General features: G+C 41.3%; 1 protein-coding gene across 3 annotated transcripts in view; it reads right to left on the bottom strand.

The window, feature by feature from the left end:
* Nucleotides 1-26,999, bottom strand: part of LOC132907241 (nuclear hormone receptor E75) — a 216,708-nt gene that overhangs the window by 56,206 nt on the left and 133,503 nt on the right. The gene's annotated exons all lie outside the window — the stretch shown is intronic.

Genomic DNA, 26,999 nt, shown 5'->3' with positions numbered 1-26,999 from the left:
GGTGGTGAACGCGTGTTGCAGCTTACTATGCGCTTGTGCGCGAGCGAGAGGGACACGTCATCCTCATGCTAAGTCCGCTCGTTTCCACGCTGCCCTCTTTGATACGCGCAATCGAATCGCCGTTTAACAAAAGCGGACAAGTGCATCGACTCGTCTCGCCTTTAGCCTGTCCGTTTCGATCACAGCTCCATGCTAAATATGTACGCGATACTACCATGAAATTCTAATGTCGCACCTTGGTATGTACCTACTGCGATGAGAATGGAACGCAAATTTTCGAAGGTCGTTGAACTCGCTTCGCTGCGAGTTTTCACTTTCGCCCTTTGGCCTTTTCCATCGGATTTTCCTTGAAATTTTGGAAATCTGTACGTAGGTTTTGATCGGAGAGAGGATTTAAGGATTTAGGGATCTAAGCATTTAGAGTGGTAATAGTGGTTCCATTAAACGGTTGGTATTTTGCAATTTGAAACGGACAATTTTTCTAACTTTGCGATTTTTCTAATTTTTTCATTCCTGTTTTTTTTTCTTTTTCTTTTTCATAGAATCGGGTATTTTACTTTCGCCATTCGAAAATGAAATATTCCTATCAATAACGCTATGCTCTTAATTGATAGAACTTTGGTATTTGATTTTTCGTTGGTCTTTTTCTTCTTTTTTTATAAACCATGAGTTTGTGATTTTACACGAGTTTCAAAAGTCACTGCATACGTATATCAGGAACGTATACTTTCTTTCTCATATAAATACCACTTTTGGATATTTTTGTTACGTATTTCATTTTTGATGCTTTTGTTAACACGAGTGCCGTTAAAACTTCTTCTTCGCGTTGACTATCATAGGATTTTTGATCGAGACGCGTACACGGACTCGTGGACGAGTTTTTCCGTGTTGACGATTACGAGAGGCGAACTTACGGTTAGGTTCGCAACCCGTGCAACCGTGGTCGTTTATTCGATTATTATATTGGACGTCGGGTTAACGCTAGGTCGTAAATCGTGGCCAGCGTAGCTGCGAATCGCGATTTACAGCAACGGCAGCAATAGCAAAGCAAAGCCCAGCAACCAGCCACGCCGCGAAGGTAATGTTCGCGTCCCCCGGTTCACTGAACTATACAACAGCCGATACAGTTCATATTTCTCGTTGACCGGCAAGACTGGTCGAGCAGTAAAATAGCATCGGGATGGCATGGCATGGAAGTTCGCATCGGGATGCAACCATCCAAATGCGGTTACTCGAGTATCGTGGTGCGCCGTTTGAAAAGTGGGATGCAGATTCAGTTATCTTGCCCATTGCGGGGTGCAGTGAACCCGTGAAACTAGCGGGGATATCTCGATAACGAACCAGCGTTTCCTAACCTTTCTTCTGCGTGCACACGTACTCCGCATTGTTCCCACGTTGATTTTCACCTTTACTTTTATCGCTTTGTTTCTCAATGTCAGGATTTTTCTATCATAGATTAGCAAAGCTGTACGTTGTCTTTGAATACGTAGCTTGATAACGCGAAACCAGTTAGAACTTCCTACAACGACTTTCGAAAATATACTACTTGAAAATACATTCGATTTACCAACAAACGTAATGCTTCTTCGACGTTCGCTTTGCACTTTGATTTTATTTCAACCGAACATAAAAACCGTAGAAACGAAGCGATTCAACGCGATTAATCGGTAAATCGTTCTATCGAATGCCTTCCACGTAAAATCTCGATATCCAATTTCTCGCCAAATTCACCGGAAACTCTGAAAACCAATCTCTCTTGCAGCGACTATTTAGAATCTCCAGGTCCAATCCGTCCGAAAACTCACTTAAAGTTCCAAAAGTCAATCTCACCCACGTTTATGTAAAATCTGGAAACATACAAAATCCACCAACTTCGAATCTTCCCTAATTACGTCCTCAATTAATCCTCAAGTCCTTCCATCGACTATCTTTCACCTAAAATCCTCCTAAAATCTCAATATCCCATCTGTGCGAAAATCCGTTTAAAAATTCAAAACGCAATCTCTGCCAACACGCATCTGCGATCCGCAAGCTGAAACTCTCGCAAAAGTCGAAATCCCAGAAACCAGTGGAAAATCCGCAAACCCTAAATCTCGTCTAATTACACTAAATCACCGCTAATTGATTCCTAAGTCCTTCTATTCCTGTTCTAACGTCTATGAACCCGTTTATAACGCTGCCAAAGAGGCCTAACTATAAGGCGTCAGTTCGGTATCGGCGTGCTGCGAGGACAATGCACGGGTTGAGTCGGTACAGCGTCGGTCAGTGGCCGTGTGCCTTGGACGGTTACGTATCACGTATTCACAACGCGAACTTCTCTTTGATCGGTCATCGGCACGACCCTCGGCCAGCATGTACGCACACACGCTCGTTCGCTCGCCTACCTTGCCTCTACGTGCACGCACGCGACCGTGCACGCGAGCAACACACATACGACCAGAGAGGCAAACGACGAGTCCACAGGTAGTTAGAGGGAAGAACAGGGGAAGGGGTACACGCCTGCACACGTTCGCGATGCCACGTTGTTCCCTCTTGTGCATTAAACGAGCCTCATTGTGCCGAACGAGCGAAAACCTGGCCAGAATCGACGAATCCTGGCCATAGGGTAAGATAGGGTTATTTCACTCGGAAAGGTATTTCGGTCAAACTGCGAATAGTTGAGGTTTTAGCGACGCGGCGAATTCGATCGTGAACAATTTTTAGGCGATCGTCGGTTGCTTAATAAAACAAAATTTCGATATTGGTGAGGGGAAACGCTATAATTTTACAGAATTGAATTGTAATGGGCAAAAATAATAAATCAACGTAATAGATAACGTTATCAGTGTGATGGAAATGTCTAATACTAAATGTCTATCGCTGTACATTGCGAAATCTTGCGATTCGTCAGATTTGGTTAGAAACAATTTTCAAGCGATCTATTTACATTTGGAAACCTTGCGATTCGTCAAAATTCCGTTACCAACGTCGTCGATCATTAAAGATCAACTTTGGAACGATATATTTTGAAAAATACTATTTGCGTATGTCAATAGTAACGCTAATTATAATAGTAGCTACTTGAATAATTCGTGATATAAATAAAAAAGTAATACTAATGGTATCTCATAACATATAATACGCGTTTGATCATTCTGTATTTAAAAGTTTGAGATCGATCGGTAAAGATGTTCAAACTTAGGATGAATCCAGCGACACTATTCTACTATACAAGTTCCTCAATTCCTTGCCAGAAACATCGATTCCAGATCCGATCGATACGTTTCCCTAGAATCGTCAATCTTATCGTAGATCGTTGAACTATATATGTAGGCTGACTACGACGATCTATATCTACTTTGATGTGGAGATACCAGGCTCTTTGAGCCTGTTAATTAGACAGAAGCTGGCACACAGAATCTCCAGGGAATTGTATTTGTGGCAGATAGATTAGGCGTAGGAGTGGACTGCAGCCGTGTAAATGGGATGCTAGGGTGTTTGGGTGAACCGTGTGATTAGATGGTTTTCAGTTCCGGAGTGGGGAGTTTAGATGAGTGTTTGTTAGTTTCGGTGTGTATATTTAGTTGGTGTACGGGTGATGAGATGAGAATTGGAAATGGTAAGTGGTTTTCCCAACAGAATGGAGTAAGGGTGTTTGTATAAGTAAGAAATTATCGAAGAGAAATGTTGTTTGGTTTGTTGGTTTGAATCGAGGATTTTTGTGTCGACTTCTCGTAACATGGCTCCAAGTAACTTTCGTGATATTCTATGAACGTAAGGATAGAACTCGGAAGTATCACTCGATTATATAGCAAGAATTTTCTTCGTCAACTTAGTAACACGAAATATCATAACGTCACGAGCTATTTTTGCTTCTCATTCAGACTTTTCAGTCTTCTATTACAACTCGAAAGCCAGTGTCCTTGAAGAACACGAGTCAAAAATTCAGTTTGTTAGTACTCTAAATATGCTGAAAAGACTGGCTTCCTCTAAAAAGAAAAAAAAAAAAAGGAAAATGTAAAACTTTTGAAAATCATTCATCGTCGGTCAACATCATTGATGGAACGTAAATAATGGAGGCACGACGGTGCAGCGGGCCGAGTGAATGGCCACTGCCGAAAGTAAGTTTCGGTACGAGTAAAAGTGAAGCAATAAATGTGCACGGGGTCTCGGAGAGGAACGGTTGAAGACCGATCGAGCTCGTCCACCGCGACACAGGACGGGTAGAAACGGAAACGTTTGAACGAGCTTCCCCATCGACATTCTTCCGTGAGAGTAATTGTTCGTCCCATTAGGTCTAACTGTGAAACGCTAGACCCCAATTGGGCCAATCGCACGGGCCACCGAACACGGATAGCAACGAACCCGGCCTCGATAAGATCGAACCAGCTCGTTGCGCTCTTCGATCTCTCGAGTCGCCGCACGAAAGTGGTTCTACCAGCGACTACTTTCGTTCTTCTGGAAAATCGAAAGAATAGAGCAACGACATTTCGAAACCCGCTGTTATCGAAGTTTGACTTGCTCGCGAGAAAATCGAAGGTCCTTGTACATTTTTTATTTAGAAATCGAAAAACGATCAAAAAATATAGATACCTTTAATCTACAACTTCTGACCTGTCAATTCTTTAATTTTAGTTAGAAAATAGTTGAACGAGAGGGTCCAGAGAACAATTTATAAGTAATATATAACGACGAAAGAAATCTGAGATCTAAATATCGACTTTGAGAAAAATTCGATAAATAAAAGCAAACATCGTGGAAACTACAAAATCTTCGTAATTATACGAGACAGAAATATAATAGCACCAGTCGACGAGAGAAAATTAATAAGTATAAAGGAATTTAAATAGCTTTGTTCCTGCAATCTTACCACAAACGAATCACAGGCGAAAAAAGTCTCAGCGTAGAAGCCGAACGTCTGATCAGCATCAACAGGCGAAGGCGCCAGAAGCGATATAGAGAAGATGGTCACGGGGATGTGGCTATGGAGTCTCTAGCGCTCCAGATCCGCCGTTCTAAATTCATACGAGTACCGATAGTGCAATCGAGTCCAGTGTGGATCGTGTGGTCCCCAATGGCAGGTTCTGTTCGCGTGCCTCAAGTTCTACAACGAGCGTGAAAGGAGGAGAGAAAGAAGAAGAAGTAGAAGAAGAAGAAGAAGAAGGAGAAGAGGACAAAGACGAAGAAGAAGGCGTATGGAGCCGGTTCAACTACGACGAATGACGACGAACGACGAGGCATGTAGTATGGTGTGGAAGAGCAAAACTCGAGCTGACGGGGAAATACGATGGTGTGTTCGCGTGCTTCGCCAGAGTGGGGCCACACGCCAACAGCAGATACCCTCTTCGTTGTACTGGATGGAGAAGGGAGGTTAGTGAACGCAACTGGACGCCGGTCACTCACCTCTAACCATATTGCTCTACATCCACGGAAGATAAAGAGCGAAGAGGGGTGGGTCGGTGCAGCGGCGCACCAGCTATGCACCGGCCGGCTGAGCTTATGTAATTGCGCGAAATTTCACTCGTTGCTCCCCATTCCGCGTCGCCAATTAGAATCCCGGCTGCTCGTCCACTAATTAATCGTAGAGCTCGAGACGGCCGCCGCTACACCGTTGAAATTTGCTTCGACGTTTTTGGGGTTCCAGGTAATCGGGGTAATATGTGGGCCACTAGAGCGAGGCGAAAAAGTTTCGCAGCGTTTTAGTAGGTGAAGGGTTTTGTAATTTTCTAGATGTGCAGAGATTTCCTTTTAGTAAAATTTTGCTATCGTGTTTGATTATAAGTATCAGGAAACCAGATAATTCTTTTTTTATTTAGTCACGAAGGTTGGATTAGGTTTGGCTTCGACTTGATGTTAAGATTCGTTATGTATGTTAAACATTTATTTTTATTGTTATTTATCGTTATTTATAATTTCTAGCTTACGAACGAGACAAAGGATGTTCTTCGAAACGATTAAAAATATCGTTATAATTAATTCCAGCGCTTTGTTCCCAGTGGATGGAAATGGATCTAGGTCGATACAGTGCTCGCTGAGATTTCGTTAGGTGTGCAGGTTTCAGCAGATACGATGATTTTCACTGTTATCGTTGCATATCTCCAGTCAGCAACCAGCCAAGTGAGAGTGTCGCGAGACAATACAGAATAACATCGTCGGTGAAAGTATATAACGAATGTGTACATATCTGGAAAAGTCAATCGTCGTTGCATGACGAGAGAGAATCGTGTTTCCTCGTTCGAGATCACGTTTATTTCTCGCGAAATGTCAAACCGAAATAGAGTCATGGATGCTTCGTTCTCGATCGAATCAAACTTTCGTTGCGTCCAACGTATTGGATTTTAATTCGATGATGTAATCGATGTCGTAATTATTGAAACAGCGGTTCGTAACTTTGCCATAGAGTTCTTACGATTAGACATTTTTGTTTTTTTAGGATTAACGGTCCGTGAGGTTCGCTCGAAGCGGATCCCTCGGGCACTGTGGTTTCCAGTCGAACGAAACAACCATCTCGTTACGTAACAACGAAAGTAGGCAAGCACGAATTTGGTTATGCGATAAGCGGCGCAACCTGCGGATCAATCCACTTTCTGCCTCGGGCCATCTTCGGGTCACTTATTGAATTTTAAAGGTTTCACGAGAGAACGAAAACGAAGACGATGTTGTTTCGTCATTCGAGATATCAATGAAAAGTAGACGATACAACGTTTCATACAGTTATCGTGTACGAGTCTTCGACGTTTTGATTAAAGATTACAAATATCTTTTCGTACCCCTGACCTTTTTCATCTATCCTACATGACCTCGATCAACAACAGCGTAATATTGTCGTATCTATCGCTTTCCCAACATCTTCAAATACCTTGTGTCTCAAACTTCAATGCTTGTTCAACGATCTTCATCAAGCATATTCGCCACTAAAAGCATTTCAAGTTAACAATAATGCTCTCCAGTCTCGTATTTCATCTATCAAAGCCAAACATCTCGAAACGCCCTCAGCTGAAAATTTACAACCATTCATCTGTATTCAGCTCTCGTTCCTATCTCTCATCAAAAGCAACCGAAGTCAATACACTAGCAATATTCGTAGAATATTAGCAGACTCGCGTTCCTTTGCCTCATCATCTTTTCAGCTCTTTATTACACCTATATACGTATATATCCGTCGACATAGGCAGCGAATCCAAGTACGATCGCGTTGATTGGTTACATATTTTATTTAGAAAAATGTCGTAAGAAGAGAATATTACTGGGAACATCTGTCTTTTCGATACCAAACGCACGCTCTTTCTCTCTCTCTTTTTCAAAGAGGAGACAAAATAGCGATAACTCTCCCCGTCTATCTGTCGGCGCATCGACGACGTAACTCGTCGCAAAGAGATTTTCTTGCTTCGATAATATCCAGGCAGCAAAAGGCGAGCAAAACGAAGGCCGGCAACGCTCTCCATATCCCATGATCGGAAACGGCGTGATCGAGGCGTTCTAACGCCCGTGGCGGAGCCACTTTTCATTCTTCGCTCGTTCCTTCGCGATGCACCGGCGCACCGAGAGCGCGATGCATCGGGTTCACTGAACCCGACCTGACCCTCGCTATATCGATGCTAATGCGGGACCACGCCAACGCGTGCATATCGCGGGGACCAACGGTGGTGGACTTCAACTACGGGCTATTGGCTCTCGCCGTGGCTCGTTACCGCAACCGGGACGCACGCGGCGCGACTCCATCAGCCTGTTCCCTTGGACTAAGTGCCCGGAAGGGACGCATCCTTTCGTCGGAACGGGAATGGCCAGGCAGTAAATCTACGCTACGAGAGCCGTAGACTCTCTTCTTCAGCAACTATCTCTATGAATTTAAAGAACCAACCGAGAGAACGAGCAGGAGAGTTTGGCCGCGGTTGACTTCTCTTCAGGCGCGATTACCCAGCTAGTTTCTCCACGGCCACGTGGGGAGCTTAGAGGATGGTTTGACAGTTTGACTGCTACGGCTCTCTCGCTCTCTCGTGAGAAACGCGCCGATCCTCGTTCGTCCAGATCGATTTTTCTTCGAGGACCTAACCGTGCATGGGTGTTCCGAGCTAACGGAATCCTGCCGGTGAAATATTTCGTTCCTGGTTTAGATCGTGGTGGTTTCATTCTTTAGAGGTGCATCAGCCGCTAACCTCGTAGGCTTCATCGCGTTTGTCACGTTTTAATTGAAAACTCCTTGTAAATATTTATCGTTGCATCGTGAATTTTTAACGTGTTCGCCGTTTTATCAGAGATGCGAAGATGAAATGTTCGTTTTAAGAGACGAAGAAATTTAAGATTAGCGATTTTTATATATGTATTTTCGAGTCTGTTTCAAACTTGGCCCATGGCAACCATGCTTCGTCACAGCGATAATGAATTTTCGAAATGTCTCGCACGCATAACATCTATACAAAATAATTTTACAATAAATGTTTAAATACCTTTATAGTTTCATCTAAAACAAAAACTAATAAACCCATCTCTGTCGCAATTTTTCTTCCAAAAAGAAAAACACAACCGAACGACGCTAGAAAAAAAACGCAAGATCGCAAGAAAGTGGCCGATGGCAAAGCGCGAGAGTACACGGTTGATATTACGAAAAGGAATAAAAGGAATTCGTATCACAGCGGTCCCGCGGCGCTTCCAGCGGCGTTGCGTTCGCCTCTAACGATGCAACGACCTCTCTTCCTCCTTCTTTCTCTATCCTTCGCTTCTTTGCACGCGGTCGTGGCATGTGCATCGGCTAGTGCACCGACGGATCTACAGTTAGGCGAACCGAATTCGCGACAATGAACGAGGAAGTCAGCCGCGCGAGCTGCCTCACCGTCCGACCTATTTTTGGGATCCCGACGCTCGCGGCGCGCAAATTTAAATGGCCGAGCAGCATCAGGCCGGTTTCTTCCGCGGCCCCCGACCGTGCGCTGATTCATCGACTTTTTGGAACCGGAAATCGACCCTCTATTTTCGCCCTGCCGGCAGGGTGAACGGCCTGCGCGACATCGCGTGCCAGCCGAGAGCCATTCCAATCGACCAGTTTACCACCAACCTTTATACTCTTATCTCTCATTCAAATATTTTTATAGACCTCTCGTAATTGTTTCTTTTTCCTTCCTCCTTTCTCTTCTACTTCGTTTTTCTCCTTAATAGTTGTGTAGGCAAGTCATGAAAAGATTTCCGTAGATTGTTTCAAGGGAGGGAAAGTAATTGAGAATGTGTTCGTGCGATTCGTTACGGAGAAGTCTGTTTCGCAAATAACTGCGATAATACGTCGCTCCTATCTTTTATCGTATTTTTATTAATCTAGAAACTAAGAAACATTTGAGGAGGATAAATTATCGTTTAAAACGCTTGTACAAGTTCGACACTTGTCTATGGGAAATAGAAGTTACAAAGAACGTCAGACTAAAATCGCGAACTATGTCACAGGTTGCGATTAATTTTAGAAGAGCGAATGAACGAACGACAAAGCGACATTAAAAATTTCTATGTGAATTCTGTTTTCCGTGAATGCAATTAACTTCGATAGACGCCTCACCCTCTAAATATCGTAATTGTTATATCAGTTGTGCATCGCCCAACTAAATTTACAAATTAAATTAGGGGGAAGAAAAATTTCGGTGAATCGATATGAGAGCAGAGAATGTCGTTATCGGTTCGGTTAATCGCGCGAAATTTATTCGCGGCTCGTGTCCGATTCGATCCTGTTGTTCTCACGTTTTCGAGGCAGCGGCGCTGCCCAGTTCTCGTCGATCGATCTCGGCCGAGTGGCCGCGAGGCGTCTCGATCCCCTTCGTTACGTGCTCCCGATTCCGATTAACCCGCTTCGATCCATCGAACGCGAACGCTCGCTCGATCTCTCCGATCCCACCCACGCGATCTCTGCTCGACTTCTCCTTTAAAGGGCACCTGCCGCCCGTGATGAAAGCGAGTTTACGCAGATAACGCGAACAATATCGAGCTTGCCCTGTGCAACGACGGATCATTGTATGCAAATCGTATACACGTTTATAGACCAGCCACACGATTTAACGCCAGTTTCCACGTCTGGGTGTGTGCAAGTATGTCTCAATTCGTTCGAACAACACACAAGGCAAGCTCTATCGTTATTAACAGACCGCTGATATTTGTCTATGGGAAGCTCGAAGGTGCCAACATGCACAGACGACACACAATACGCGAAAATGTATGAAACATCGAAAGCAATACTACTTGTTACATAATATTTCTGAGAAATGAAAGAAATGCTAGCGATAATTTCTGGTATTTGTAAAATTACATGTCCAAGCATTTCAAAAAATGATAACGTATTTAATAAAAAGCAATGCTTTCGATATTCCCTTTAATTACCATAAAACCTCTTATACTTGTATCTTCAAAGAAAATGTATCGATTAAAACAATCTCCTTCCCTGTATCTCGTATTTGATATTTCTCATCCCAATTTGTATCTAACAAATATCACTTAACGATGCCTTAATCTACCATCGTGCACGTTTAATTTAAAATATCCTTCTATTCTTACGAACCTAAAACCTTTTTCACCTTCGAAAACTCAGTTCAAGCAATTCAGACCGGTCAAAAATTTGCCCCTCATACAACGGCTATAGAAAGGCTGTTCGATGAAAAAATTACTTTCAGACTCTAACGTGTCTCTCTCGCTTGCCCTATAAAAACGATTGACTATCATCAAGATAACGATCGATGATTGTACATGGACGCGTGTATCGGAGCCAGAGGCAAGAATCGACGTGGAACAATGGCGGATTTATTCGATTGTAGTTACGATGAGACGATCGCTTTCGAGCGTGCCGGACGTTAAAGGAAACTTGAACGTGGCCATTACAACCGAAGACAACTACCGCAACGTCGTTAACTAAGGCCAGGAACGAGGCAAAGTACAGGGGCACCGTATTCGTCGACCTTCTTCGGTCATCGGCTCGAGCGGCCCGTTCTTTCGAAATTTCATGCTGCCAGGCGGAAGCTGTTACAATGTCACCTCCCTCCAACGTCAATGTCCATCAACTACGCATGGGAGCACGTATAAGCGGATATGTCCTCTCTCGACGTGTTGTTTTCATTTGTTTCGATTCCTTCTTAGTTTAGATATTGATCGTTCGACGAACCAAGCGTTCAATGGCCGCGAAAAATATTTCCGCGCAATTGGGCTCGTTATAGTATTCGTATATCGATTAGCAGACGGCGGATTTTCACGAACTTACAGAAAATTTACGAGCGCGACGATGTACAAAATTCACGCAATATGCAAAAATATCAGAAATAGTCAAAGTAAGGTAGCTGTTTGAACGTTTAAAATAGTCTCGAAATATGAAACTGCGTAAAAATCTGCGGTCTACTAATCAACTGGGTCCATTTGATTATTTACACGTATACGTAATTATCGATCGTGACTACAAAAATTTGATACTACAACAATGACATGTATTAGATCGAGCAGTAAGTTGATTCGCGTTTCCTTGAGGTACGAACGCCAAGAATCGTTACTTTCGCGTGAGATGTATTTTAAAAAGACGAAGGAGTAATTTATCCTTACGTTCTTCGAGCAATTTCTAATTCTTAATTCCCTAATTTCTAATTCTTAAAAACGTATACGTCAATGGAAATTCCTCGACCCAGTGCTCCTATAGCCCGATAAGAAGACGTTTCGTTCTTCAAGATCAGCGTATGCATGTACTCTTTTCCAGTCTCTATACGTTTTCTCTCTGCTCGAGGGAATTTCACGAAGCACGGCAGATTCCGCGGGAATCTTCGCGAGCCATCTGCAACAGCTCATCCCATCGCAACTATGTCCTGCTAGACGCGAACCAGACGATCGAAGTCGACGTTTGAATATTCATCGACGTTTCAATGGAGGAAACGTCGTCACGTTTCTCGTATACAATCCTCTGTCGCGTCGTTTCTTACGATCATTGATACACGACCGACGGAAGACCTCAGGGTGTTCCGTGCATCGGCGAGTTGCGGATGCCGTAGCGCGCAGCCAAAAGGGAAACGCGTGTAATTCCCCCTTACGAAACGAAAGCAGTCGAGTTGTTCCGGCTAGCGAGCTCCGAAGACCTTGACCACTGTGGCCGTTCACGGAGACGGTGGCCCGGTATTTTTGACGCGATACTCATTCCCGAGACACGCTGAGAAACAACAACCGGCGGTCATTGACCCGGTGCTGTCGTGAACCGCTCGTGGCGTTACGGAGTCGTGCAAAATAATTTCGTCAAGGATCTTTCGGTCACGTGGACGCCGACACTGGCACCGTTTCGAGGAATTTCGATGGTACGACACGGTCAGAGGAAAAACGAGCCGAATCTTTCCGACTGTTCGATCGACTGTTTCATTTCCTTCTGTCTTTTATTCCTATCGATCAACGCGTTCGTTATCGGTATTCATCGTGGGTGATACACATACGATCCATGTAGACTGTAATTGGATTTGAACGATGTGGTGTTGTAATGGTGTGCTACACGTTTTCAATACGATACACGCTGCTTGCAATGCCGAATTAGGAGAAGACCGATGTTTTGCGTATACGTATGTGTTAAGATGGTTCTCAGTGACAGAGTTGTTCGTACACCACTTTGTCAGTTGGAATTTCTAATACGATAGACCGAGTCGACGAATACGACTGTGTTAATAATCAAAGACACCGCCCCTTTTCCGCAAATACACCTACGACACCAGAGTTCTGATTTCTACCATTCTACAAATTCCAACATTATGATCGATTCGATGGATAGGAATAACAGCATACAGCGCTAATAACCAAAGACACGATCGTGTTTTCTAAGAAATTCATCCGAACAAATCCCCATACATTTCGTCGATTGTAAACTTCCACGATGCATAGACGATACGTTTGCGACTGGATCGCGCTCTCTTTAGTACGTTTCGCTCGGAGAAAGGTCAGATCTAGCCCGAAGAAGCGAACTGCCACGTTCGCGAAACTTCGAAACGAATCGCGACGTACCGTAACGAGAAGACGATTGAAAACCTAAGAATACGTCGAATTCCAAACAAGATTATTACAGGCGACGATAATAATAATCGAACACAAGTCCGAAGTTCGTCCACCGTGTTCATTCATAACGTCAGTCGGCAGTTAGTTAGACGTTTCGGCGGGTTCGACGTCTGAGGATGACAGAAAGAGAAAAGAGAAGAGGGCATGCAGAAGGGAAGGAAGGAAAAAAAGATCGTCCTCGCCTGAAGGTGTCACTGACTCCCGTACGTAGGTGATCGACCTCCATGGTCCCCACCTTGCACGCTACGCTGAGAACCTCCGTCCCTTACCTTCGTCTCGTCTCTTCCTCTTTCTCGGCCTGTTGGCACCGTTGCCCCTCTTTCCTCTGGCCGTCTGTGAACGCGTACACGCCAGTGACGTAACGCCGGTTATTCAACCTGGTTGTTCAACCTGGCCAGTGACGAAATGCCAATGCCCACGCTCCGCTCCGCGAAAGTTCCTTTTTTGCCTGTACATCGCGGCTGCCATTGTCCGACAAGACGACACGAAACGGGGCAGGAGGGGAGATGCGTACTGTTCCGGATACGGATGCGGTGGAATTCGAAGGAGATTCCTTGGAGGACGAATCGGCGCGCGAGCGTGTCGCCTTTGTTCGTGGAATACGTGTTGTTCTTAGTTAACGATAGAATTATCGGAACTGACGATTTAGAATTTTCGCACGAAGGTTCGATAAATCTCGTAAAACAGAAATGCCAGGTTTTCTGTAAAACGTAAGCTATATAATAAAAGCTTGTCTTTCTACGTGAATTTTATATTTCCTTGAAATGTACATTTTTCGTATAGCGTTCTCATTTTCGAATTTGTCGAGACTATCGAAATAATCGATTCGAAATCGTCTAAATTTACAACGATGCGTGTTTTTCGTAAAGACGAAATATGGATAAAAGTTCCGTTTCCTTCTTGTTTTATATATTTTTTCGTATATCTGCAAGTAATATACGAAATTGTAATTTGGAATGGAAGTAAGGGTATACAGATTCTTGCCAAATATTTGTGAGAAACAGTACATTGCCGTTTAGTTAAGCTGTATTTACGTAACGTTCTAGGGGTTATTCTAACGGGAAGCGGATGTCGAGGCGTTTGTCGCTGAAGGGAGCTTCCGCTTGGCCTCGAAGACGGTTCTTAGTAGAAAGAAGATTCCTGTTAATATGAAAAACTTTGTAGTTAGTTTGAGATTTACAAGCGACAGCGTGTGCTATCCTCTGTACAGCTGTCGACCATTTGATAATCGCAAACTCACTAATTTATTTCCAATTTTTCTATTTATAAATCTCTCTAACAAGTAAACGATTCATACGAAAGATTCCTTTTCTTTCTTTCATTTTTTTATTTTCGCGTAAGATTCGAATGAAGTAAAAATAAAATATTCCAGAAAAGAGGAGGTCTATAAAATCTATAGATGTAAATTAATAGGCTCGAGGTTGTTGATCGCGTACGTTGGCTATTCGTCGAGAAACGAGTAATGTCATCGTTTGGTTTGATCGAAGAAAGAGAGAAAGTTGCACGGCACAGCCAGACCGCCGTCTAACACGAATCTAACGCGACAGAAGCGGAGGGGGCCATGAGGTAAGGGGGTCAGTCAGCCTAAATCCACAGGGCCTAGACAGAGCTGTGAACGAAAGTGTTTACTGTTTACAGTCGTTACTTTCGGGCTTTGCCGCCGAGTTACCATGGCCTCGTTAGAAGCCGTTAGAAATTACCGATTTCGATCGTTCAATTGAAAGACGTTAGATCCGCATTGTAACCGAAGATATTAAAAAATATCTTTTATCTCTGACTCTAAATAAATTTTACTTCAACGTTGATCTTTTTTTTTTAATTTTATTTAACCTTTTGATCGAACATTTCTCTAGACTCGGGTAATCTTGATTTATCTTTAGACAGGATTGAATTAATTTGTCAATAAAGTATTTTTTAAATATTATACGGAGATGAAATAAGCAATATCATTCCGATAATTATTTTCCAATAAGAAAAAACGCGAAGAATCGGTTTTCCAAATAGTTTCATCGACTAAATACCCCAAACGTCTATGTCTGACGAAACACTGTCCGAATCTACTGTGTCTGTCCCAACTCGTAACTCGGGCATTTTAACGAATTCGGGACACAAAGTTATATGTAGTCGAGTAATTCATATCGTAAAACGAAGATACCGATAAGCGTGTGACAAACTGATAAATGTCAGTTAATTCGCGGACTATGTCTAAATTCTTAAACGTGTCTCTTCGCCTAAAACAAATCTAACAATATGACAATAATTTCAATAAATCGTAACGATTTTTGTAGCTTCAATTTATGGATCGACGACTTCCAAGCAATTTATGCATCTCGCTCAGGAATAAAAAAGAATTAAAAATCCTCTACTTACTGTACGATTGGTTACTATTGTAACACTACGGACTATGAATTCATCCTTCTTATACATATATCGCATATTACTATATATATATATTATATGTATTAGTACATACGAGTATTATCGTATTATTATTAGTATTATTCGCTTGGCATCCTCGAATCTCTCAGATTCATCAAAATTTCACGTTCGTCGCCTGAGAGAGGAGCGGAAGGTTGGAGCGGGTGTTCGATGGTCCTGGCACACGCGTGGCCATCGACGATTCCGTTAGCCGGCAGGATCCTCCTCCTGGCGTACGCGTCAAGGATGCGGGAACCGTCGCCGCGCGGTGAGTGACCTATGGCTCCTCTTGCCGAGCTCCTCGCCCTCCGCGGACATTCCGTGTCAACGCACTTCGTTTATGTGCGCGCCACTGTGTCCTCGTGCTTGCGCACGTGCACGAGCCACGTACTCGCGAAAATGGGACCGGTTTTCGGCTCGCGACAGCTCCTCCAATGTGCCACAAGAAAGAAGAAAAAGGTGGGAGGTAAGACGAAGAATGGTTACAAAGACTCGTGTTATATTTTACAAGTTGAGACAGACGAACTAACCTTCCAGCGAGAAGCGACGTGGAAACCGCGTATTATCTATTTTGTCAAATCGCAGTTTCTAAGTTGCAAGAATCACAAATATTTCTTCGTTTATTTCCACTTTGTTTCTTCGTCTTGCGTTAGCCATTTCGCTGCTGGAACCGTAACAATACGTTTTGTGAAATGCATGCTCGCCGTACCGAACCCGTAAATTTATGAATTCCACGTAGCGTATAATCGATTGATTGTAAAATTTATTCACCACCCAGCGTCTTATCTTGGGATATATTCTAAAGAAAAAGTTAAATGTTTTCTAATGATAAGCTTGTACCGTGTACAAATTTCCTGTACGATTTCATACGGGAAAAGTGAGGAAAATCTGGAAGTTTCAAGTAGATTGAAACAGTGCTGGGTCAGACGTGAGCTTTCAAAGTGTTTCGCCGATGAAACTATTTAAAAGAACGATTTTCAAAATTTCATTTTATTAGAAAAATATACTTAACTAATTCGGACCTGCTGGAATATAAATCAAGGTTATCGGCCACGTGTACTTTTCGCGTAACAATGACGTAACAGAAGACAGTTTTAGAGCGAACGGGGATAGGCTGTTCGCCAATTTTAGAGAAAGAAGAAGGAGGAAGAGAAGAAGAAGTGGACGAAGGTACCGTGAGAGGATGCTAGGAGAGTAGGCGCTTTTTACTGTTGATTAGCGTAACGGTGAATCCTTAGGCGAGATCGCGGAAGGCTACCGTTCAGGGTTCACCGAGATACAAACCGAGGTTCGTCGAGTTATTAGCGCGAAACGCGATAATTCGAGCTACTCGAATATGTTTAATTCTGCATTTTTTTCTATTCTTGCTTGCTCAGGCAGAGAATAGCGCTGTGGTTCTATGCTTTCCTCTGGGATACTCGAAACTTTGTGGTGCACGATTTTTCACGTTGTATAGAAGCAGTTAAACTTTCGCGAAGAATCGAACTAACAATGGCAGTAAAATTCTATACATACGTAAAGATATACAGAAGCAAATGTAGAACGACAACGATATATTATTCCAGACCGAGAAACCAACGCATTAATCATCTTTCCAGTGTCACTGTATTCTTAAGTAATGCTTTCAAAACGAACAAAAATATGCTACCCCGTTACATCCATACATTCGGTACATTCATTTATCACCAACCGATCGCATTTTCTACACGTGCAGTTAATTTGCAATACCTAAAAGAATACGTAAAAGAATCCAATGTGTCATACACACGCGAACGTTTGTTCTTAACTTTGTTCGTTCGAAAGACCGAGACTGGGTCAATTCTGACTCGCGTACATATCTCACTGTTGCTATTAGATCAACCAAAAAGTTTCTTTCGTTCTATAAGGAAATAATGGATTTCCGTTTTATACTATTTTGTCGAACGATCCATTTTGTTCTATCAAAATAAAGATCACAATGTTCGACAGATTAGGTTTCATGTTTGTATAAAAATGCGTCGTTGTAAAAGACGTGTTTGTAAAAGAAAGACACTTTTCCGACAACCTAATATAATATATTTTAAGACGTTAGTTAAGGTTAAATTTATAATTATTGCAAGTTTATATTTATCACAAATTTAAGTTACATTAATTTTAAGTTAATTCGTAGGATTGAATTTCTTCTGTAAATTCATTAGACAGGTAAAGAACCTTCTCGTTTGATTCTTCGTTTCATCGCTACGAAATAAAATATTTCACGCTCGTGATAATGGTATTATGTGGCGTGTGCTGCGCGAAGGTTACAGGACGACCAGCTTAACGTTTTAGAAATAAGAGAAAAAGCAGAACGAACGATGGTATCGATGCTAATCGCAGAGTAAACGTAGCTCACGGTTTGGTCGTCAGCATATTTATGGGTCAGCCGCGTCAATCAGGAATGTGCGCGCCAAAACAACCGCGCCAAAACCGAGGCGTAGAACGAAACCAGGAAACACAGAGAGAGGCCGCAAAGTGGAACGAGCGAACGAGTGGAGGGCAATGACCGGCTTCGTCACTCTGGGGCCGACCTGAAATTTCATTAAGGGCGTCCAGCCATTGCGCAAGAGATTAGGATCGTCACGGTGTTTACACGCCGAGGCAGACAAGAGACCAGCCAACGGGACAACTTCACCATCATTCAACGTATCATGTTGTCTTGGCCCATGGAAATTTTCCAATCCGCCCGACCATACGGTATACCAGTTGCTCGTCAAAGTATTAGAACGCTCGTGGAAACATCGTACGACTACGTTGTACTAAACGAAATGAAATTTTATTAACATTGTAACGAGAGTCAACCGATGTCACGTGTTGTAAACTCGTGATTACACTGGTAAACTTTTCATTTCGGACTTTCGCGATATTTATCGGACGACATATTTGCGTTTCTTAAGTCGAAGGATTTTGATGAGTCGAAGTTTTCGCAAACTTGAGAGTTTCAGCTATTCGGAAGAAGTGAAGTAGAATGTTCACGAAACGTTGGAACATAAATATTCATAAACTGCCATATACTGGTAGAATTTGAAAATAATCTGAAAATATATCTGTATAAAAATGACAAGATATTTAGCACAAGTTAACAAGTCTAAATATTCAGTGGGATTATTTTTCATACTTATCGTATCTTTAATAGACTATTCGTGCTGTGTACTGTCTCTCTTTACTGAATATGTTTTTACAATAAATATGTTGTATCTTCTATGTACATTTGAAGATTGGTTTCAAATTTGTTGCACGCAATCTGGATGGTCGTGTCTCATTGTTAAATTTGTTACGTTGTTAAAGAAATATAAACGTACAAATATTCCGTGGTGAGTATTCGAATACTGTCGCGAGCCGCTGTATGTGTATGTATATACTTTGCTCGAGACGTTTCTTTTCACATCTCGAACGTATTCCTCAGATTGTTCGAAAAGTACAGAAAGTGGAGAAAGTTTGGAACTGGAATATTGGGAAATAGGAGAATGGATGTAGAAAATTCCATTCGCTGATTTGGGAATCTCATAGAAGAAACAAGCAAGCAATTTGTAACGACAAAAGGCATATTTTCTTAACACGAAACAATTTTCTTTCACCGAAAATTATTTCGTATAGTCGAAGAAATTTAAAGGTGCAGAAAATTACAAATAAATTTAATTAAAAAAATCCACTATTAACGTTTAGGATCGTAATTAAAAAGCCTATTTATTATACTTAAGCATGACGATAGTTATAAGTGTCCTTCGCAAATACTAATTACTACTAAAAGGCGTCAGAAAGTTAGAGGATCCCATGGAAGGAGAGAATCGAAGAGAGGAAGTGATTAATCAGACGTTGTTGCAGCAATCCTGAATGTCTGGAAAGTATCGTGGGACGATACCATTTGCAGAATACGAAGCACTGTTAATGGCAAGGGATACGAGGCAGATTCGACGCGAACAAATAGGTGGATGATCGAAAATAATCCGAGTTTCGCAAGACGTTTCGGTCCAGCGCGGATAGCAAGGCCATCGAGGTCCCAGGTATCGTTCGATTGGGGTCTATTTGTCGACAGAGAAATAATGTACCATTTATACGTCGATCTCTTATCGCGAATCTCCAGAAGGAATTCGATTTCCATTCCATACGAATCTCGATAACCAATCTACTAAACTTGGTTCAGAAAACAGTTCTCATTTCCGTCAGATCGTGATATTAGTTTTGGTGCGTGTATTGAGTTGGCAACTAAGTGATTGCGGATTTTGTCATTAGATGGTAATACCAAAATCCGCAATCACTTAGTTGCCAACCCAATAGACACTACGTATGACATTGTGTTATTTGTCGTAGGTTTGAGATCGATATGTATTCCATGAAAGGGATATTAATTTACATGAAATTAATTTATAATATATAAATGAATGAGAGAAAGCGAGAGAGAGAGGAAGAAACTGTGAAATAAATCAATTCGCCTATACCATCGAACAACCGTACACTATCACATTTGAAAATATGTTTCTACTTTTCCATCCTGTTCGGTGTAATGGTAAGGTTTGGTCGCGATACTGGTTCGATAAATCGATATATCACGACCTTCGGGCAAGACCATTTATCACGATCTCACATGATTTACGTGGAGCTTCGACCACGTCATAGTTTACGCTAACGATCAGATATTACATTTTTACGGAAAGCTTGCATGCGCGTGGCGAAAGTAACGGCTGCTCGCGACTCTACAGTTTACTTTCAACCGACGATTCGAAAGTCTTTCCCCGACGCGAAACAGTGAAACGATTAACACATTCCTCTTTCACTTTCCGCCTATTCATCGGCCATTTCTACTCATTGTCACGAGCCAAACTTCAACAGCGAAGTTAATTCGACTTGCAAGAACACGAGACAATCGTCGCTCTTCGAGAAATCAAGCAACGGTAATGAAATAAAATTTGATGAATCTCGAATCAAATGTAAGCTACAATAAATATTACAGCACCCGCTGATTCCTGCTATTTTACGATAAACAGACTGCGGATGTCCACGCACAGATACAAAATTATAGAAAAATACCCAACGTAAAATCCGCAAAAATACGAATCTGTATGAAAGTGCGCGATTTGGTTATAGATCCTCATTCGCGCAATATGCGCTTTCTAATTTCGTTACAACGTTCCAATATGTAAATGTAACGAGTAGATTCGAACACCTCTAGCCAGACCGAGGATTTTTATACATTTTTATATTTTTATCAGCATAACTGAAAAGAATAAAAAGCTTCAATAGAAATCTGTCTCATGCACTAGATATTATAATAAGTACTCTGCTTTCGATATTTCCCATAGTTTCCCATATTATACGCACTTATACGTAGCCTTGCACATTTCCCTTAAACGCACGAAAATTTGCGGTCCGCTTACAACGAACAGTACAGCGTGTCCCGACTTCTCGAAGAGGAGGGTCGATGGTCGTGTGGGCAAGCTTGGAAGCTGGTCCCAGAGTCTCTGTAAAGTCCCATCGCTGATATAAGCGAGCACGAGCGGCGTCTCTAACGCGTGAAAGTAAGAGCCGTCTCCGTGTGCGCCGGCCTTGATTCGGCTGGGGTTACCGTCCGACATCCAGGACGGCCGAGGCCCGTTTCACGTTGCTCAACAACAACGCTGGATATCGTAAAAGCTGCCGTTCGTGACGAAATTCCTCTTACTGGCTCTTTAACGCCAACCTTCGAATCTTTTAGAAGGGGACTCTTTAACGTCTACCTATATCTACCGAGCAGATTTCGCTGTTCACCAACGTCCATCGAATTAGGGGTGTCTTTCCTTGCGGCTATTTGAGAAGCCACTTGAGGAGTTGTTTCTATAGAGATGAAATTTGTAGGTGAAATTGATTGAAACGAATTTGTAGGAAATGATGATAATATGTAGAGGTGTATAAATTCACGTACTAATTTCATTTGGTGGGTTTTCTAGGGGTGGGTTAATGGCGACATATATGAACAGTCACTGCTAATAAATAAATAAGCTAATTCGTATCTATTCCGGAAATGTAAATTTTATTTTTGTATAATGTAAAAGTGATTCATTTCACGAAGCAAGATTTCTATTATTTCGCGTAACGCGGTGATATAAATTATTATATAAAACTTTATTAACTATGGTATTTTATGAAATGTGAGGATATTATATAATAGGGTTTGAATTTAATTGTCACGTAGAGTACAGCAGTGGTTAATAAGCAGTTGTAATACAGTAGCGAAAGTAAAGAAATAATAGCACCAAGTAAGTCGTGAATAGTATTAGATCATCCGGGAAGCATCGTAATTTTTCTGTGAACCGAACTCGAATCGATATAATTGGTCATGATGGAAATGTTATAAAACGAAATCTGGGAAACTTAATTATAAGATGATAAATGATCAAATAAACAGATAGCTATGTATTTATTTTTACCTAATATTCATTTACCAAAAGTCATTATATTTTACAAAAATTGGCACAAATAGAGTCGTGGATTAATGTACAGAATTTTTCATATTTTTAATTAATTCGACAAATGTTGGGAATTTTGTTATACGACAGCCAAAGGGTACACCGATCGATACGATAATCGAAAATACGTATAAAGCGATAACAATTATCGTGGAGTTATCCTTAGAATTAAACTAGGGCAGAAATTCTCTAATCTAGAACAGATTAATATTGGGCAATTATATGCAGTATGTGGAATATTAAAAGAAAAAAAGAAAAGAAGGCTTAAAGGATATTGTAGTTACTCAGGAATGTATTCCACCTGCAACCGCAAATCGCTTGACCGCAATCTACGCCGGTTTATCGACATGTATAATGATTAAGAAATTGTGTACAAGTTATTCAATCGTTATTGCAAGTGAATCATTGCCGCGACATGTAAATGTATAACAAAGAAGTCAATGTATTAGCGGTGTCCCTGGTGGAACCGGGATAATCAAGGACGTACGTGCGTCACAGCTTGAAACTGAGCCCCTTTTCCACCTATGTAGATCTAAAACACAGAAGTTACACCTACTGCTCCAGTTTCAGTAGAAACGGATTTCTATATATTTCAACTCTAACGAAAGAAACTCTCCATATGCGATACTTCCATTTCGATCAAATTTTACAGATTCATAGTTCAGCCAAAAATACTCGACGTATGTCTCTTCCATCGGCTGTCATTCTTCTGTTCTCTGTCTTGAGCGTGAAAATAGCTAATAGATTATAATTGGTGATCTAACGCATAGCTTCTAAAATATCTTGGAAGCTATCGAAAATAAAGGAATTGTATTAATAGACGAATTTTATGTTTCTGACCGGCAAGTAATATATTAAAAATCACGAACTTTTGCTAATTTTTCCCACAAATATTTTCCAATTTTTATCTACAGTTTGTTCGCAGGACATTCGTTTCTTCTTCTTTGATGCTATTCGCGAAAATATAAATAGGAAAGCTCGCAGCGAACGATTCAACACCTCGTCTCCTCTTGCGATACGTAGACACTGTCCTCTTCCTTTACAGTTTGAAGATACAATTCACGTAACACAAAAGGACATTAAAATACCCAAAGTACAATACTCTCTATCATACTTAATGGATTGAAATAATTTTCTATCCGAGTTCATTTTTCTAACTGAGTTTGAAGATACAATTCACGTAACACAAAAGGACATATAAAATACCCAAAGTACAATACTCTCTATCATACTTAATGGATTGAAATAATTTTCTATCCGAGTTCAGTGTTCTTAATTACATCGTCAAAGATCTGAATTCGCATGGAAATACACAGTGGATAAGAAAGCGACATAGCGACAACGCGATCTCGAAATGCAAAGAAAAGATAGAAGGGAAGAAACGATCGAATTAGAGAAAGAAATGTGGCGATGACGACGACTGCTTTCTCCATGGAGGAGCAGACGCAAGCAGCCAGCAAGCGGCAGTAGCTAGCAGCAGGTAGTAGCGATCGAGAGTAAAAGCGGCTCGATAAGAGCGAGAAAGAGACGTGGACTGGTGCGACAGAGGACGAAGAACAGGGAGAAAGGTGAAAGCACTCTCACCTCGCCTCATAGCCACGGAACGATCTTTTCGGTTTTTACGCTGTGCTCCTCCGAGAATACGATCCGCCTGGCGCCTCGGGGACTTCGTCCCAGTTACGTGGCCGAGCCACGCTTCCCGCCGCGATTCATCATCCTGATCGAGAAGAGTGCCTCTTCTGCTCGTGCACGCGCCGGCACGTGACGCGTCCAACCATTCCACGAGAACTGCCTTCCATAAATTCCAGTCGACTGTCTTGGGATTTCGTATCGATTACAGTCGGATTAGGGTTTACAGATAATTAGGTGTTGCACGTTTCGTGCTACGTGTTGAAATTGTGGCTTTCGTCGACGAGGTGTGATTATAAAAGGATCTAGGTGGGATGAAGGTGTTGGCGGTTGGTGAAATCGGAAGTTCGGGATTACAGGACTAAGCGTTCGCGAGAAAATTAGGACGCTAGAAAAGCAATCTACGGCAACGCCGGCGAACGTAGAATTTTGTTTGCTTGGAAAATTCGTTTTGTTGTTCAGAGGATCAGAATAATGAAATATTAGAAGATTAGAAAATTAGGGTGAAGGTGAATTTTTGTTCTTCGTGGCGCTTTAAAGCGTAATCGTGAAATTTAAATTCTTGGAAGATTCAGGAGTTGGGAAATTAGAAATTTGGGAAACTAATGTAAAGAAATATCAACGGAAAGAGAATGTTTAATATTTTGGTACTTGAACTGCAGATTTACTAGATGTACTAGAAAATTATAGAAATTAGAAAATTATTAATGAATGTAGAATAGTATTTGTTTAACAAAGATGTGCATTCTTCATGAAATTTGTGAAATTGTAATAAAAGAGAATTCAAATATTGGAACAATCAATGCTAATTAGGAAGCTGAGAAAATAATATAAAAAATAAAAGATCATTTGTATGGGAAATCTCTGTTCATGGCGATATTCGTTAAATCATAACGAAGAGGGGGATATGTTATGCAAATTGAGTGGGTGGAGCTTGCTTGACCCCATTTAGGCAACCTAATTAAATGTGCAATTCAGTTTATAATGGTAGGTTGGAATAACTGTTATGAAACTGTAAATGGTCAGATCGATGTGAAGAATAGATAATAAAGTGGTGAACGGGGTTTATTACAGCCAGGTGCGAAATTACTACGATCGATACACGCATTTTCGGTGCATACATTCCATTTAAGCATAACGACTGCAACACGTGTAAAACAAGTAATAGAATGCATACGTTACATGCTTCAATAAATATCACCATTAATAAAATTGAACAATATTAAAATCCATCTATATTTATGTATACATATTTGCACTTAAATCACTGAACCATATTTCCACATTCAACTAATAATTATCACGCCCCTTTATAAATTAATATAACATGTTTCTAAGATTATTAACTATAATGATATGATAAGATTATTAACTATATAATTTTACGTGATTTCGTTAAAATCACACACATCGAATAACAACGATACGATTCGTCCATTAAAAGAAATAACTAAAAAAGAGAAGCCGCAATTTAGACGATAAGATCTAAAAATATATATAGACTTGGATGAAAAGAGCCTCATCACCGAATCTGATAGAACTTGTTTCAAACTCCTTATTGATACGTACAAATGATAGGAAAAGAAAAAAGAAAGAGCAAGTAGTCAATCTCAAGCGATCTTTAAAAAAAGAAAAAAAGAAAAACAATAAATAGGAACGTAATTTTTCAACAAATCGAACAAAGAAAAATACGCGTGTCACGACTAAGTGAGGTCGCGTCATCGCGTTACCTGTCGTCGCGATCGACTTCCGGAAGTCGCGTCGTTTCGTCCGATGAAACGGTCGATGTCGGACAGTTTTAAGCTAGGCGGGAGTCTTGAATAGCAAGCGAAGGGATAAAGAGACCTCGATAGCGGGCGTAGACCTCGCGAGCGGTTCTGTTGTAGTCATAGAACAACGGCCCTGAGCCTTTGTGAAGCGTTGCGAAACACAGCGAGCCAGGCCGCCGCTGGTGCACGCTCGTATCTATTATTACGTGATTTTTTCTCTTTTCCTCCCTCTCTTGGGGGCCTCAGGGCCGCGGCGAGTGTAGCCTTCCATCGGGATCAGGTGTCCGGTTAGCGCGCGCCTACTCGCCTTAGCGGATCGATTAAAATGGTATTAAATGGACGACGGGTACATAACGATCTCTCGTGGAACTAGCCGAGATGAATAGAACCACTTGGAGCTCGCTGTTGATCAGCGGAGTATGCAAGTACATTTAGGCAAAGAGAGGATGTCGAACAGGTGACTTATTGTTCGTATTGTGGTCGTTGACTGGAGGTTGGATGGCGAATTGCCAGCCACAGGAGAAGATCGAATTCTGGCTTTGTATGTGGAAGAATTAAACAGAATAAAACGGTTGATCTAGTAAAAAATTCTTCTGAAAGTCGGTTTCAAGTGTCGATAAGAATACGAAGTTATATGGGGGGTCTTTAAACGCTTTAAGTATCCACTTAAGTCCATTAAGTAGAGTAACTTTTGGATAAGACGTGTGACTATGTACGGTTTGTTACGATATTTGTTACGAGTATTTTCGAATATTTTTGTAGAACATCGAGTAAATATTAAATGTATTTTTATTTAAAATGTTCATTACGTAAAATCGTAGAGGAAATGTGTTTTCGTCTTATACTTCAATTACATGAATGGTCTACATTAACGAAATTTCACTACCATGATCCATATCGATAACCAAATACATACATGCTCCCATAGTACTTAGGAAATTAATAATCGTTGATCATTATATTTAATTACAGGGAATATTTTTTAATAGAATATTTTACTCGTCGTATTAAGAAACATATATAAATGATATACTTGTGCGTATTTTTGGTCATTGTTTAATCGAATAAAAAATGTGACGAATATACGATTTAATTGCAATTGAAATGATTTTCATCATTGAGAAGTGGATCATTTCTGATACACGATATTAACGAGCAATGGCAGTTAAGAAAGGGAAGTAGAATAGCAACGTGTTGAACGCGACCGTCGCTCAACAGGACTAGATGCTTGGCTCCTGACAGATAAATGCTTTTATGTAATGCTGCCAGGCCTCTAGTCTGGATAAAGAGAAGTAAAACCATTGCGCAATGACCCCGTTGCGCGTTTCGGCCAGGCCGTGTTGGGAAATCCATCGTGTCGTTAAAAATGTGGGCCATCGGCACATTCTTGTTCCACGAAAACAAGCCGCGATGCAACACCCAATACGACCTATATTGCCATCGTAGTTCGCCACTTTCATAATCAAATCTCGCCCTGTTTCGTCTCCACGAAATTTAATCTTATTTCAAACGAAAAGATTTTTCAGAAACATTTGCAAAATTTTGCAAGAGATGTAAAACTTTATAGAACTGCCAATTTTTTCTTCAACGTTAATTGACTATTATCGAATACTCGCGAATTTCTAAAATTTCGATAAAAGATCCTAAACTTCCGTGTCTAGTATATTACGTTTCGTAAAGCACTTTACCCCATAATTATAAAAAATTCCTA

Source organism: Bombus pascuorum, chromosome 5, assembly GCF_905332965.1.
Source record: "Bombus pascuorum chromosome 5, iyBomPasc1.1, whole genome shotgun sequence".
NCBI lineage: Eukaryota > Metazoa > Arthropoda > Insecta > Hymenoptera > Apidae > Bombus > Bombus pascuorum.
The sequence above is the reverse complement of the archived record's forward strand: the minus strand, read 5'-3'. Positions and strand labels throughout refer to the sequence as shown.